The 13762-nt window shown below is 44.3% G+C and overlaps 1 long non-coding RNA gene across 1 annotated transcript in view; it reads left to right on the top strand.

The window, feature by feature from the left end:
* The window catches only part of LOC119921157, a 46007-nt gene that overhangs the window by 19789 nt on the left and 12456 nt on the right, over nucleotides 1-13762 (top strand). Inside the window, exon 3 of the long non-coding RNA XR_005448474.1 lies at nucleotides 9063-9125. This is a non-coding gene — a long non-coding RNA (uncharacterized LOC119921157). The remainder of the gene's footprint in view (nucleotides 1-9062; nucleotides 9126-13762) is intronic.

Genomic DNA, 13762 nt, shown 5'->3' with positions numbered 1-13762 from the left:
TTGCTTAGTTATAGACAGTAATAGTATAAGTAATGTGAAAATGCTTTGGGAAAAGTCTGTGTTTCTCTACAAACTTATGGTGTGATTATAGTATGTATAGCTCCCAACTGCAATTGCAGTTTGAAATATAGGCATACCGCCTTCCTGGAGTTGCACAATGGATAATGTTTAATGACTTACCCCATGCATATATTCTATTCACTCACTCCCAATTTTGTGGCTGAGCAGTACAGATGTTGAATTTAAGTGATTAAGAAAATATTAATCTGCCCCAAATATGTGTAGTATTTTCAAAGCATTGAAGTGGTCTCTGAGTTGATAACCAAAGAAGTTATTCAAGCAGTGAGGTACTTAAGCACTGTGGCTTACTGGAAAGAGCACGGGCTTGGGAGTCAGAAGATGTGGGTTTTAATCCCACCTCCATCACTTGTCTGCTTTGTGGCCTTGGGCAAGCCACTTGACTTCTCTGTGCCTCAGTTCCCTCATCTGTAAAATGGAGATTAAGACTGTGAGTCCCACTTGAGTCAACTGGATTACCTTATATCTCTTCCAGTGCTTAGAACAGTGCTTGACACATAGTAAGAGCTTAACAAATACCATTATTATTATTATTATTATTAATACTATTTTTAATTGAGAAGTGGATGATATAGATGTTGAAGAATTTATTGCATCTTATTCAGTGGAAAGCACTAGGCTGGCGGTCAGGAGATTTCCTATGTGTGTTCCCCTTTCACCTGGATTTGCATCCTTTATTCACCTTTCCCTCAGCCCCACAGCACTGTGTACATATTCATAATTTATTTATTTATATTTATGTCTGTCTCCCCCTTTAAACTGTAAGCTCACTGTGGGTAGGGCACATGTTTGCCAACTCTGATGTATTGTATTCTCCAAATCTCTTAGTATAATATGCTGCAAACAGTAAGTGCTCAATAACTATGATTGATTGAGGCAATGTCCAAGAGGAACTCATTGACCTTTGCGAAGCCAATGCATCCTTACAAGATGCCAAAATGGATGAAGAAGTTGTGGTTTTTCCACTATGAGCTGAAGTTTTGGAGTGAAAAATCTTGCATTCATTTTCAAGAAAGCAGATGAACTCATAAATATGATGGAAAAAGTAGATCCTAATGGGGAGAAATGTTCAAAGGAATACAGTGATGTCATAATCAATCAATAACATTTATTGAATGTCTATTGTGTTCAGAGCATCTTACCAAGTACTTGGAAGAGTTTATTAGAGCTAAAATTCATGATTCCTACCCTCATGCTGTTTATATGTAGTGGGGAAGATAGGAGAGAAAGGAAAACTGAAAATGAAGATGAGTAAGTGCTAAATTAGTAGAGAATGAGAGCTGAATTGTTCAAATGTGATATGAATGGGCATAATTGGCGTAGAAATGCTTGTGGTAATTGAATAAGATTAATTGACAAGTCTTCCTGAAGGTCATCTCCCTCTTGCCAAATCCAATGACCTCTACTCCATCCTAATCTCTCTCTACTTCTCAGCTGCCTTTGACACTGTTGACCACCTCCTTCTCCTGGAAACATTATCCAACCTTGGCTTCACTGACTTTCCTCTGCTGGTTCTCCTCTTATCTCTCTGGCTGTTCATTCTTGGTCTCCTTCGAGGGCTCCTCCTCTGCCTCCCATGCCCTAATTTAGGGGGTCCCTCAAGGTTCAGTTCTGGGTCCCCTTTTATTTTCCACCTACACTCATTCCCTTGGAGAACTCATTCGCTTCCGTGGCTTCAACTATCACCTCCGTGCAGATGATACCCAAATCTATGTCTCCTCCCCTGATCTCTCTCCATCTCTCCAGGCTTGCATCTCCTCCTACTTTCAAGAAATCTCTACGTGGTTGTCGTCCCGTCACCTCAAACTTAAAATGTCCAAAATAGAGCTCCTTATCTACCCATCCAAACCCTGTCCTCTCCCTGACTTTTCCATCACTGTAGATGGCACCATCATTCTTCCCGTCTCACAAGCCCTTAACCCCTGCATTATCCTTGACTCCTCTCTCTCTTTCATTCAACTCACATAGTCAGTCTGTCACCTAATCCTGCCAGTCCCACCTTCACAACATCGCTAAAATCTGCCCTTCCTTTCCATCCAAACTCCTACCATGTTAATGTAATCCTATCCCTCCTAGATTATTGTATCAGCCTCCTTGCTGACCTCCCAACCTCCTGTTTCTCCCCACGCCAGTCATACTTCACTCTGCTGCCCAGATCATCTTTCTACAGAAACATTCAGGACATGTCACCCCCTCCTCAAAAATCTCCAGTGGTTGCCTATTCACCTCTGTTCCAAGAAAAATACTCATCACTATTAGCTCTAGAGCTCTCCATCACCTTGCCCCCTCCTACCTCACCTCACTTCTCTCCTTCTACAACCCAGCCCGCATCCTTCGCTCCTCTAATGCTAACCTCACTGGGCCTCAGTCTTGCCTGTCTTGCTACCAACCCCTGGCCCATGTCCTGCCTCTGGCCTGGAGCTCCCTCCCTCCTCAAATCCAACAGACAATTACTCTCCCCCCATTCAAAGCCTTATTGAAGGTACATCTCTTCCAAGAGGGCTTCTAGACTGAGCCCCACTTTTCCTCATCTTCCGCTCCCCTCGGCATCACCCTGACTTGCTCCCTTTGCTCTCCCTACCCCCTGCCCCAAAAAATCATTTTATTTATTTATAATGATATCTGTCTCCCCCACCTCTGGCTTGTGAGCTCCTTGTGGACTGGGATTGTCACTGTTTAGTGCTGTATTGTATTTTCCCAAGTGCTTAGTACAGTGCTCTGCATACAGTAAGCACTTAATAAGTATGATTGAATCAATGAAATGTAATTTGGATGGTGAGGAGAGCTGTGGTCTGGCAGATTTAAAGGGGGAAGATGTTCCAGGCATTAAGAAAGACATGAGCAAATAGTCAAAGTCAGGAGAGGCAAAATGGAGACATAGTGAGTAAATTCAAGAAGGAGTCAAAGTAGGCTTGGGAGGAGTTAACCTGTTACGAAGGTGCTTTGTGAAGAAAAGAAGGATGTTGTTAAAGGATCAATTCTTCACTGAAATGAAAAAAGCACCAGTGCAGCCAACAGTACAGGCTTCTCTTTATTCAGCCTCCCACAACTCATAATGACATTCTAAACGCTTCATTCATTTGACACTGGGCCATTATTCTTCAAATTCCTTTAAATCAGAGTAAATGTCTTAGTGTTTTTTGCTACTGCAGTAGATAGCATGCAATGGAATTTCACTGTAGTTTTCCAGAGGTTATGGAATGGATCCAAAGTTATAACATATAAGTCTATGGGAAAACACAGCATTCATTCATTCATTCAATCATATTTATTGAGGGCTTACTGTGTGCAGAGCACTGTACTAAGCGCTTGGGAAGTACAAGTTGGCAACATACAGAGATGGTCACTACCCAATACGGGCTCACAGTCTAGAAGGGGGAGACAGACAACAAAACAAAACATGAGGACAGGTGTCAAGTCGTCAGAACAAATGGAATTAAAGCTAAATGCACATCATTAACAAAATAAATAGAATAGTAAATATGTACAAGTAAAATAGAGTAATAAATCTGTACAAACATATATACAAGTGCTGTGGGAAAGGGAAGGAGGTAGGTTGGGGGGATGGGGAGGAGGAGAGGAAAAAGGGGGCTCAGTCTGGGAAGGCCTCTTGGAGGAGGTGAGCTCTCAGTAGGGCTTTGAAAGGAGGAAGAGAGCTAGGTTGGCGGATGTGTGGAGGGAGGGCATTCCAGGCCAGGGGGAGGATGTGGGCCGGGGGTCAATGGCGGGACAAGCGAGAACGAGGTACAGTGAGGAGGTTAGTGGCAGAGGAGCAGAGGGTGTGGGCTGGGCTGTAGAAGGGGAGAAGGGAGGTGAGGTAGGAGGGGGCGAGGTGATGGACAGCCTTGAAACCGAGAGTGAGGAGTTTTTGCTTGATGCGTAGGTTGACAGGCAGCCACTGGAGATTTTTGAGGAGGGAAGTAACATGCCCAGAGCATTTCTGCACAAAGATGATCCAGGCAGGAGCGTGAAGTATAGACTGAAGTGGGGAGAGACGGGAGGATGGGAGATTATGTTCTGAGAACGCAAAGATTTCATTGAAAATCCTCCAGTACTTCAAAGAACTATAAACAAGTATGGTAGTTTTGCCAGGGAACTGCAGGAGGATCAGGAATTGATCAGAAGACAGATTTGTTCTGCTACTCCAATCTCCCTAGAGAGTGTGTGTATGGGAAGGAGTGGTGAGCATGGTGGGTATGAGGGGAGTTTGGCTGGTGGAGATGAGCATTAAGGAGGAGAAATTGCAGGTGTGAAGAGGTGTGACTGGCCAGCTGTGTGTGGAAGGTGAGGGGGATTGAGAGGTTGATTGAAGGGACTAAGTGTTCAGTATGAGGGCTTAGGGACCCCAAGTGAAACCTTGTGTTACAAGGAAATGGTGTCTTTAAAAAGTTGGAATCCCCTGCATTGATATTTTATTATTATTTTTTCCCCATCCAACCATTACGGCCTTATTGATTTGGGTGAGTGATTGTGTTCTTGATTTGTAGTACAAAAATCAGTGGGCCATCTATTGTCATGAGGAAGGGAGGGAGGGAAAGAGATAGAGGGAGAGAGAAAGAAAGAAAGAGAGAGAGAGAGAAAACACAGTATCTAGGTTTATCCAAAATGAGTCCTGGAGTTTATTGATTTAAACATAATTGAAACAGGTTTAAACCACAACCATGGTAAAAAATAACAACAAAAAAGGCCAAAAAAATTAGGGATTTCTGTTCCAAAGTCATAAATACTAATGCTAGTGCAACCTTGAAGGTAATCAATTTGTGTCACATTTTAATTCTGAGGAAAAAAAAGGAAAAAAAAAAAGCCTAGTGGAAAGAGCATGGGCCTGTTTATCTATTTTGATGATATTGATGCCTGTCTACTCGTTTTGTTTTGTTCATTCATTTATTCAATCGTATTTATTGAGCACTTACTGTGTGCAGAGCACTGTACTTTGTTGTCTGTCTCCCCCTTCTGGACTGTGGGCCCGTTGTTGGGTAGGGATTGTCTCCATCTGTTGCCGAACTGTACTTTCCAAGTGCTTAGTACAGAGCTCAGCGCACAGTAAGCACTCAATAAATATGATTGATTGACTGAGTGAATCAATGGGAGTCAGAAGACTTAGGTTCTAGTCCTGGCTCTGCCAACCATTTGTCCTGTCATCTTGGGGAAATCACTTAACTTCTTTGTGCCTTAGTTTCCCCAACTGTAAAATGGAAACAGGGTCCAATTTGATAAACTTGTAACTAGAACAATGCTTGACACAAAGTAAGAGTTTAACAACAACAACAATAATACTGTAGTAACACCCTGAAATCATCCCAACAAATCCACCCTTTACCAGGACAGCTACCATTGAAAAGATGCATTGATTTATTTTCATTTTTAGGGGAAGCTGTGTGGCGAAGCATCAGGGTGCCAGAGAACCCGGGTTTGAGTCCAAGCTGTGCTGTTAGCCTCCCGTTTTAAGTCATTTAACTTCTCTGTATCTCAGTTTTCTCACCTGTAAAATGGAGATAATAATACTTGCCTTGTCTCCCTACTTCACAGGGTTGCTGTGAGTGTTGAAATGAACTAACTAATGTGAGAGTGATTTGGTGATAAAAGCGCTATAGTATCCCCCAGCACATATGTATATATCTGTATTTATCTGTGTATGTATATAGAGAGATTTATTTATTTATCTGTTTATTTATTTATCTCCCCCTTTAGACTGTGAACTCTTTGTGGGCAGGAATATGTCTGTATGTTGTTATTTTGTACCAAGTGCTTAGTACAGTGCTTTGCACACAGAAGCACTCAGTAAATACGATTGAATGAATGAATGTAGCCTTCCACACTCTATATTTGTCAATATAAAATCAGTACTATTCCCTGGAAAAGCATCAATATCAGTGGGTCAATCTAGGCAGCAAAAGGAAATATGCTGTGGGACCCGGAAACAAGAGTTTTTGAGTCATAAACCTACCAGTGAGCGATATGGATGTTGTCCAGCCTGATTGCCCTTTATCTACCCCAGTGCTTAATAGAGTGCCTGGCACATAGTAAGCACTTAACAAATGCCATAAAAAAGTGCTTAATAGAGTTCTCTGCACCGGTTAAGTGTTCAATACAGACCACTGACTTATTCCTTGCCCACACTGAGCTTACACTCTAATGGGCAGGGCTAGTATTTAAGAAGTAACCACTGTATTCATTCAATCATTCAATCGTATTTCGTGAGTGCTTACTGTGTGCAGAGCACTGTACTAAGTGCTTGGGAAGTACAAATCGGCAACATATAGAGACAGTCCCTACCCAACAATGGGCTCACAGTCTAGAAGGGGGAGACAGACAGCAAAACAAATCAAGTAGACAGGTGTCAATACCATCAGAATAAATAGAATTATAGCTATATACACATCATTAATAAATGGAGTAATAAATATGTACAACTATACACAAGTGCTGTGGGGAGGGGAAGGGGGTAGGGCAAAGGGGGGTTGATAGGGAGGGGAGGAGGAGGAGGTGAGGAAAAGGGGGTACTCAGTCTGGGAAGGACTCCTGAAGGAGGTGAGCTCTCAGTAGGGTTTTGATGGAAGGAAGAGAGCTAGTTTGGCGGATGTGCACAGGGAGGGCATTCCAGGCCAGAGGTAGGACGTGGGCCAGGGGTTAACGACGGGACAGACAAGAATGAGGCCCAGTGAGGAGGTTAGCAGCAGAGGAGCGGAGTGTGCAGGCTGGGCTGAAGAAGGAGAGAAGGGAGGTGAGATAGGAGGGGATGATGCATTGAATGAAATCCTGAGGAAAAATCCCTAGAAGAATGGTCCTGACTCCTGAGAAGTAGGCAATTTGTTGGGATAACCAAGCACATATCAAAGACAAACAATACAGGCTTATTATACTCTGAGGAAATGTGGGGCTTAGCCTGGAAGGCCTCTTGGAGGAGATGTGGCTTCAATAAGGCTTTGAAGAGGGGGAGAATATTTTTCTGTTGGATTTGAGGAGGGAGGCCACTCCAGGCCAGAGGCAGAACCATCAAAATGGTTAAAGAAGTTGGAGTTGGGGTCTGGGGGTCAGTAGATGACGGCTATAAGAATCTGGAGGGGGTCTACCACAGATGATATGAGCTTCAAAGGAAGGGAAAGAAAAGGAAGGAGGTGGTTGGATGGCACAAAAGCGGAAGGCAACACCTCCTCCTTTGCCAGTGTGTCTGGGAGGATGGGAAAAGAAGAGGCCCCCTCTGGAGAAAGCATCAGGGGAGATGGTGTCATCTGGGTAGAGCCAGGTTTCAGCGATAGCACAGAGGAGTGACTGAGACAGGAAAATGTCAGTACTCAAACCCAACTCTTCTGACTTCTAGTTCTGATCTCTTTCCACTAAGAAGAGTCCAGTGGATGAAGGGGAGCTTCTCCATGATGGAGCAGGGGTTCCAGTGGCCACACTTAGCAGCAGCTATGGAGAGGGTTGTGGGGGGGGGTGGACAGAGCTAGGGGTGGGGAGGGTTTGGATGGGGGTGAATTGAGGGGGGCTGGCACTGGGGGAGGGGGACAAGGGGTGGCACGGGGACAGGAGGACGAGGATTGGGGCTGGGGGAGGAAGAGGAGAGAGAAGGGGTTGGGTAGCAGAGGGGGTGGGGAAGGTGAGGACTGGGATGGGCAGACAGGAGCTGGGGGGATTGAAGAGTCAGATGGAAGAGTCATGGTGAGATAAACGACAGCAATTAGAACTTACAACTTAATAATAATAATAATAATGATTATATTTAAGTGCTTACTATGTGCCGAGCACTGTTCTAAGCACTGGGGAAGATACAAGGTTAACAGGTTGTCCCACGTCGGGCTCACAGTCTTAATCCCCATTTTCCAGATGAGGGAACTGAGGCCCAGAGAAGTGAAGTGACTTGCCCAAAGTCACACAGCTGACAAGCGGTGGAGCCAGGATTAGAACCCATGACCTCTGACTCCCAAGCCCGTGCTCTTTCCACTAAGATTCTGGTGGAATTGTCTTTGGGCTGTTCAGTGTGAAAAGGCCAATGACTCGGGGACCACTGAGGCTATAGCTGAATTATCTTGGGGGTGAGGAGAGGGAAGAGTCCAGTGGATTTTAGGGATGTGGCGAAGGTCGAACTGACATGATTTAGTGATGGATTGCATACCTGGGTTGAATGAGACAGAAATGAAAAATCAATCAATCAACAATTAATCAAGGGTATTTACTGAGCATTTACTATGTGCAGTGCACTGTAATTAAACACCAAGCACCGATAGCACTGCATTTCTCAGGAAACAAAGGGGCTTGATTCTACCACATCAGAGAGTGATTGGGTAGAGCCAAACCCCTGACTGATCTTGATAAAGGTGAAGCTTGGTGCTCTCCCTCTCTTCTCTCAGCGTGGCTCAATGGAAAAGAGCTTGGGCTTTGGAGTCAGAGGTCATGGGTTCAAATCCCGGCTCTGCCAATTGTCAGCTGTGTGACTTTGGGCAAGTCACTTCACTTCTCTGGGCCTCAGTTCCCTCATCTGTAAAATGGGGATGAAGACTGTGAGCCCCCCGTGGGACAACCTGATCACCTTGTAACCTCCCCAGTGCTTAGAACAGTGCTTGGCACATAGTGCTTAATAAATGTCATTATCATTATTATTATTATTCTCTCCTGATTCTGGGTGAGGGAGAAGCCTCTCTGCAGCTGGTTGTACTGGGTTAAGCCAATGAGAAGGGAAGCCAGGAATGAAGGAATTGATGATCTATTTGGAGGTTTCTTGATGTGAATCTTAGTATGCATTTTATCTCTCTATTTCTCTTTAGAATTAGAGAAATTGCCCATTTGCGGGTGTAACTTAATCATCATTAATCACTGAGACCTATTTATCTTAACGGCATTTTGTGGCCATGCTTTTTGTTAAACCTTATATAGTATGACTGAGATATATTTTAGCTGTAAGCATGTAGTGATGCAGTCCAAATACATTCCAAGGAGAATCTAAATTCTGCCCTGGATTCTAACACTTATCCTCCATTTTACAGATGAGAAAACTGAGACCCTGTGAAGTTGCCAGCCCACGATCACAGAGAAAATCACCAATGAAGGTAGGACTCAAACCCAACTCTTCTGACTTCTAGTTCTGATCTCTTTCCAAGTGTATGGTAAATACAATGAGGCTTTTTTGTTTGTTTTTCTGTTGGTATCATGAATTTATTTTTGAATATATGTTGCCAACTTGTACTTCCCAAGCACTTAGTACAGTGCTCTGCACACAGTAAGAGCTCAATAAATACGATTGAATGAATGAATGAATGCCTTCACCCACCCAGAACAATGCATTGCACATACAGCAATCTTACTGGGAAACCACTTAGCCTGCAAGTAACTGAAGAATTGATCTGCCTGTAGTCAAACTCCTGAAAAACTGCATAATTGCTGCCAGCACAGGACTTGTTTGTATTAGATAAGGCTAGGGGAGATTACAGAGAAATCCTGAAGCATTTCTTTTTTAATAGGGTAATGGGCATCACATGTGCTGATAGAATTAATGCTTACAGGAGCCGGTAATCAAAAGGAGTGGCTGTTGGTACCCACTGATAAATCCTAAATTAGTGGAGGCATTCAAGATAATGATCAGGCTTGACACCTGTCCACATGTTTTGTTTTGTTGTCTGTCTCCCCCTTCCAGAGTGTGAGCCCGTTGTTGGGTAGGGACCATCTCTATATGTTGTTAACTTGTACTTCCCAAGCGCTTAGTAGAGTGCTCTGCATGCAGTAAGTACTCAATAAATATGATTAATGAATGAATGAATCAGGGCATCAGGAAAGAACTAATTGAAGATGTCCACACAATCCACCATGGTGGCTGCTATAATAAAGAGGACAATATAGAAAATAGTATCAAACAATATAAATCATTCATTCATTCATTCCTTCAATCATATTTATTGAGCGCTTACTGTGTGCAGAGCACTGTACTAAGCACTTGGGAAGTACAAGTTGGCAACATATAGAGATGATCCCTACCCAACAATGGGCTCACAGCCCAGAAGGGGGAGACAGACAACAAAACAAAACATGTGGACAGGTGTCAAGTCGTTAGAATAAATAGAAGTAAAGCTAGATGCACATCATTAACAAAATAAATAGAATAGTAATTATGTACAAGTAAAATAGAGTAATAAAACTGTACAAATAAATATACAGGTGCTGTGGGGAGGGGAAGGAGGTAGGGCGGGGGGGATGGGGAGGGGGGAGAGGAAGGAGGAGGCTCAGTCTGGGAAGGCCTCCTGGAGGAGGTGAGCTTTCAGTAGGGCTTTGAAGGGAGGAAGAGAGCAAGCTTGGCGGATGTGTGGAGTGAAATTCATTCAATCGTATTTTTTGTGCGCTTACTGTGTGCAGCGCACAGTACTAAGTGCTTGGGAAGTACAAGTCGGCAACATACAGAGACGGTCCCTTCTCAACAACGGGCTCACAGTCTAGAAGGGGGAGACAGACAACAAAGCAAAACAAGTGGTCAGATGTCAAGTCAATCTGGCGCAAGCGCGCTGGGGGTAACTCCGGGAAGGGGTGCTGGGGTCCCAATCTGGCGCAGGCGCGCTGCGGGCAGCCGGGGGGCGGGGGACAGGGGCGGTGTTGGTGTCTCAATCTGACGCAGGCGCGCTGGTGTACCACGCTGGCGCAGGCGCGCTGTGGGCCGCCCCTAGTGGGGGGCAGGGGGGAGGGATGCTGGTGTCCCAATCTGGTGCAGGCGCGCTGCGGGCAGCCCCGGGCAAGGTGGGTGTTGGTGTCTCAATCTGGTGCAGGCACGCTGCGGGCGGCCCCGAGGAGGGTGCGCTGGTGTCCCACTCTGGCGCAGGCGCGCTGTGGGCCGCCCCGAAGTGGGGTGGGGGGGAGGGGCCCTCTGGTGTCCCAATCTGGCGCAGGCGCGGTGGGGGTGCTGGTGTCCCAACCTGGCGCAGGCGCGCTGCGGGCCTCCTCGAGGAGGGGGGCGCTGGTGTCCCAATCTGGCGCATGCGTGCTTACCTTCAGGCTCAGGTATGCTCACTGGACCTGAAAAAAGCTCACAGCAGCAGAAACAGCAAAAGTGAATAAAAGAGTAAAAATAAGTAGCAATTGTATTTCACATGGAGAAAGATACAGAGTCTAGAATTGTGTTTTGTCTGGTAGTATGAAATACTATTGGAGCTATGTCACTAATGAACACAACCTTGAGGTGAGCCTTGGTGTCTAAAATACTATTTGGGAGGGTCACCTGAAAGGTGTAATTTTAATTTAATTCTTCCAGATATGTATGGCTTTGACTGTTTTATTTTTCGTTTGCATTTATACAAATCGTCTGAAGATGTGAGAGTGGCTAGAATCTGGAAGGCTAGGACTCCTCCAGGAGGCCTTCCCAGACTGAGCCCCTTCCTTCCTCTCCCCCTCGTCCCCCTCTCCATCCCCCCATCTTACCTCCTTCCCTTCCCCACAGCACCTGTGTATATGTATATATGGTTGTACATATTTATTACTCTATTTATTTATTTATTTTACTTGTACATTTCTATCCTATTTATTTTATTTTGTTGGTATGTTTGGTTCTGTTCTCTGTCTCCCCCTTTTAGACTGTGAGCCCACTGTTGGGTAGGGACTGTCTCTATGTGTTGCCAATTTGTACTTCCCAAGCGCTTAGTACAGTGCTCTGCACATAGTAAGCGCTCAGTAAATATGATTGATTGATTGATTGATTAAAATTTCAGTGGCCCATTAATTTGAGGAAAGATCTCTACCTCCTTCCCCTCCCCACAGCACTTGTATATATTTGTATTATCCTATTTATCTTACTTATACATATTTACTACTCTATTTTGTTAATGATGTGCATATAGCTGTAATTCTATTTATTCTGACGGTTTTGACACCTATCTACATGTTTTGTTTAGTTGTCTGTCTCCCCCTTCTAGACTGTGAGCCCGTTGTTGGGTAGGGGCCGTCTCTATATGTTGCCAACTTGTACTTCCCAAGCACTTAGTACAGTGCTCCGCACACAGTAAGTGCTCAATAAATACGATTGAATGAATGAATATAGCTGTAATTCTATTTATTCTGACGGTTTTGACACCTGTCTACATGTTTTGTTTAGTTGTCTGTCTCCCCCTCCTAGACTGTGAGCCCGTTGTTGGATAGGGACCGTCTCTGTTGCCGACTTGTACTTCCCAAGCGGTTAGTACAGTGCTCTGCACACAGTAAGCACTCAATAAATACAATTGAATGAATGAATGTTCAGAAGGATGAGATATGATACAGTATTCATCATGAACAAGGTCATGCTCATTTGGAGAAAAACAATCTACTTAAATGTAATACGGGATGTGGTAAACCAAGGAAAGGTATTACAGAGAAGCAGCATAGTGTAGTGTATAGACCATGTGACTGGGAGTCAGGTCATGGGTTCTAATCCTGGCCCCACCACTTGTCTGCTGTGTGACCTTGGACAAGCCACTGCACTTCTCTGGGCCTCAGTTACCTCAGCTGTAAAATAGGGATGGGGTTTGAGACAGACGTCTCGCCTCTCCTCAAGAACCTTCAGAGGTTACCCATCCGCTTCCATGTCAAACAGGAACCCCTTACCACCGACTTTCAAGTACTCAATCAGCTCGACTCCTCTTGCCCTACCTTGCTGATTTCCCTCTACAGCCTAGTTCACACATTTCACTCCCCTAGCACCAAGTTGTTCCATCTTGTCTATCTCACTGCCAACCCCTGGCCCATGTCCTCCATCTGCCTTGGAACTCCCTCCCTCTTCATATCCAACAGACCACCACTCTCCCCATCTTAAAAACCTTATTTAAATCACACCTCCTCCAAGGAGCCTTCCCTGATTAAGTCCTCTTTTCCCCATTTCCTCTTCCTTCTGCATGTCCTCTGCACTTAGATCTGTACTCTGTACATGATGAACTTGATGTTCATCTCACCCTCAACCCTACCTCACTTTTGTGCATATCTACAATTTATCTATATTAATGTCTGTCTCCCTCTCTAGACTGTAAGCTTCTTGTGGGCAGGGAACATGTCTATCAACTCATTGTATTGTACTCTCCCAGGAGCTTAGTCAAGTGCTAAATGCTTAATTCAGTGCTTAGTACCGTGTAGTATGCAGTACAGTGCTCTACACAAAGTAAATTCTCAATATATACTAACTGATTGATTGACTGATATGACGTGATCCCTGCCCTTAGCCAAACAATGATATGTATTGACTGATGGCATGTACTGTGTACTCTTCACACAATAAGCACTCAATAAATACTATTCATCGACTGAGTGCTTAATGCGGTAAGGTAGTGTACTAATTCTTGGGAGAATACAGTTCAATATAGGGGGTACACATGATTGTTATCTTCAAGGAATTTATAATCTTAATGCTTACAGTTACATCCAGGGATTTAAAGTTTAATGAAATCCTGAGATCATGAATCTGATCTGGTTGCATTTTGGATGCTCTTCAGTACATTGATGCAGTGATAGTGCTAAAATGATAATAATTGTGGCTTTAGTTAAGTGCTTACAATGTGCCAGACACTGTACTAAGCGCTGGGATAGATACAGCTAATCAGGTGGGACACAGTCCACGGCTCACATGGGGCTCACAGACTTAATCCCCATTTTCTGGATGAGGTAACTGAGGAACAGAGAACTGAGAACTGAGGTAACTGAGGAACAGAGAAGTGAAGTGACTTGCCCATGTTTATATATATAT

This window comes from Tachyglossus aculeatus, assembly GCF_015852505.1.
Source record: "Tachyglossus aculeatus isolate mTacAcu1 chromosome 12 unlocalized genomic scaffold, mTacAcu1.pri SUPER_6_unloc_1, whole genome shotgun sequence".
Classification (NCBI taxonomy): domain Eukaryota; kingdom Metazoa; phylum Chordata; class Mammalia; order Monotremata; family Tachyglossidae; genus Tachyglossus; species Tachyglossus aculeatus.
This window is presented reverse-complemented; position numbering and strand designations above follow the sequence as displayed.